The following is a 2,479-nucleotide window of genomic DNA, read 5'->3' as shown; positions in this document are numbered from 1 at the left end:
GCATTTTGATTACAGCGTAGGCTTAGATAAATGTATTTTTTTGCTATCTCTATGTTGTGAATAATGAGTTCACTTCTGTCACAAATGTTTTTGACTACCCAATGTAGTTAAATTAGTGTGGCTTTAACCCTTGTGTGGTGTCCAGGTCTGTGGGACCCATTTTCAATGTTAACTAAAATTTAAATTATACAATTCATTATTTGCAGGTCTACAATTTTATCCCTGATGTCATTACACAGCTGTCTGGTCTTGGCCATTGTGGAGAGGTTGGAGTCTGTTTGATTGAGTGTGTGGACAGGTGTCTTTTATACAGGTAACTAGTTCAAACAGGTGCAGTTAATACAGGTAATGAGTGGAGAACAGGAGGGCTTCTTAAAGAAAAACTAACTAATTCTGTCTCTCACAGTTGAAGTGTACCTATGATAAAAAATTACAGACCTCTACATGCATTGTAAGTAGGAAAACCTGCTAAATCGGCAGTGTGTCAAATACTTGTTCTCCCCACTGTATGTCAAAAAATTGTGAAATTGAATGGTTTCTTGCCCAAGAAATGAGCCACCCAGCATGCTGCCAATGTGATAAGGATTCAACCAAGACTGACGCGGATGGTGGTTACTCATGTGCAGGACATAAATTATTCTTTTGAACTGTTCACCCCAGACACCAACCAGAAAATAATTCTGGACTGCACTAATTTGGAGGGAACGTGTGTTTTTATGAGAGAGATTGAAGGAGATGGACCAAACTTATTTACATGCATACTTTGGGGTCTTATCATTGCTGTTGTTTTCAGATCCAATTGGGAATCCACAGAATCCCTGTGGGACGCAGAAACTGGCAGAGAACGTTTCCGGTCGCCAATGTCTCTAGAAAACTTCCACATTATTTCCAGGATTATCCGCTTCGATAACCAAGACACCAGACCAGCTCGGCGGCAGAGAGACAAGCTAGCTGCAATCAGGTCAGTGTTTTACAACCCTGGACCCAACGTTACTGTTGAGGAGCAGCTTATGCCATTTAGTGGCAGCTGCCCTTTCAGGCAGTACATACCGTCTAATATGGAATCAAGATGTGGGCTGCCTGTGATGCTGCTTCATCATATGCGTGGAACCTGCAAGTGTATACGGGGAAGCCAGGTGGAGGAGCCCCTGAGAAGAACCAAGGGATGTGGTTTGTCCTGCACGTGACACAGGGACACCACAACATCACATTTAATAACTTCTTTACTTCGCAGAAGCTGGGATTGGAGCTCCTCAAGAGGTAGTTGACGATGGTAGGAACAGTACGAAAAAAACAAGCCAGAGTTCCCACCTCAGCTGTTGAATACACAGAACAGGCCTATCAATTGCTCTTAGTTTGTGTTCACAGCCGACACGTCCCTAGTGTCCTATGTGTCAAAAAAGGCTCAATGTGGTACTCATTAGTACGCTGCATAGGGACTGGAGAATCTGTGGCCGGGAACATCAAAAACCAGACCAGGAACATCAAAATCCAGAAATCATAATGGATTACAATGTTACAAAAGGAGGGGTAGACAATTCAGACAAACTGGTGACTGGCTACAGCTGAAAAAAAAAGAACACTCCACTGGCCACTTGTGATATTCTTCAACATCTCAGCAAACAACGCGTTTGTCATCTGGATGACATTGATCCCAGATTGGAACAGACGGAAGCTCCAGTGGAGACGGCTCTTTCTCGAGGAGCTGGGCAAGGCATTGGTAAGACCCCAGCTTCTGCAGCCATCGTGAGGATTCAAGAGGAGGATGCTGGTGCCCCATCCGCCCCACCCACATAACCAACAACTCCAATACCAGAAGTTAGTGTGAGTGATGATGTTGCGTGTGTGTGTGTGTGTGTGTGTGTGTGTGTGTGTGTGTGTGTGTGTGTGTGTGTGTGTGTGTGTGTGTGTGTGTGTGTGTGTGTGTGTGTGTGTGTGTGTGTGTGTGTGTGTGTGTGTGTGTCTCTCCAACCTTGGCCTGCTGTAACTATATATGTGAGTGAGATGTTAGTACAATTTCTGAACTAAGTGTTTCCCTCATTCTAGATTGTAGCCAGTAGCATTAGGAAGCGCTGCCATGTGTGTGGACCCAAGATGGACAGGAAGACACAGTACATATGCATCAAGTGCAAGAAACACTCACACAAAACTCTGTCCCTCATGTGGTGTGTAGGCCGGCCTTAATTTGTGTTCAATGGGGCTCATTCATCATTTCCATAAAATCATTAATGTAAAATGTGTCCTTCCAATTTGTTCAGTTCAAAGCAATAAACATCAATAGTGATGAAAACCTTGTTTAATGTATATTTGTTCAAAATAAACATGATTTATTCCACCCATATCTTTATTATGAATAAAAAACTAATAGCGCTTTTATTTATAAATGTGATCTAGCAGAGGTAATTCTGTCGTTCTGCTCCTGAAAAAGGCAGTTAACCCACTGTTCCGAGGCCGTCATTGAAAATAAGAATTTGTTCTT

The 2,479-nt window shown here is 42.9% G+C and overlaps 1 pseudogene; it reads left to right on the top strand.

Annotated features, from left to right (window-relative positions):
• Positions 1-860: 860 nt before the first annotated feature.
• LOC135513656 (uncharacterized) lies at positions 861-1,797 on the top strand (annotated as a pseudogene).
• The last annotated feature ends 682 nt before the right edge of the window (positions 1,798-2,479 follow it).

The sequence above is a fragment of the Oncorhynchus masou genome, chromosome 25 (assembly GCF_036934945.1).
Source record: "Oncorhynchus masou masou isolate Uvic2021 chromosome 25, UVic_Omas_1.1, whole genome shotgun sequence".
Classification (NCBI taxonomy): Eukaryota; Metazoa; Chordata; class Actinopteri; order Salmoniformes; family Salmonidae; genus Oncorhynchus; species Oncorhynchus masou.
Note: the sequence above shows the minus strand (reverse complement) of the source record. Positions and strands in the feature narration are given on the sequence as shown.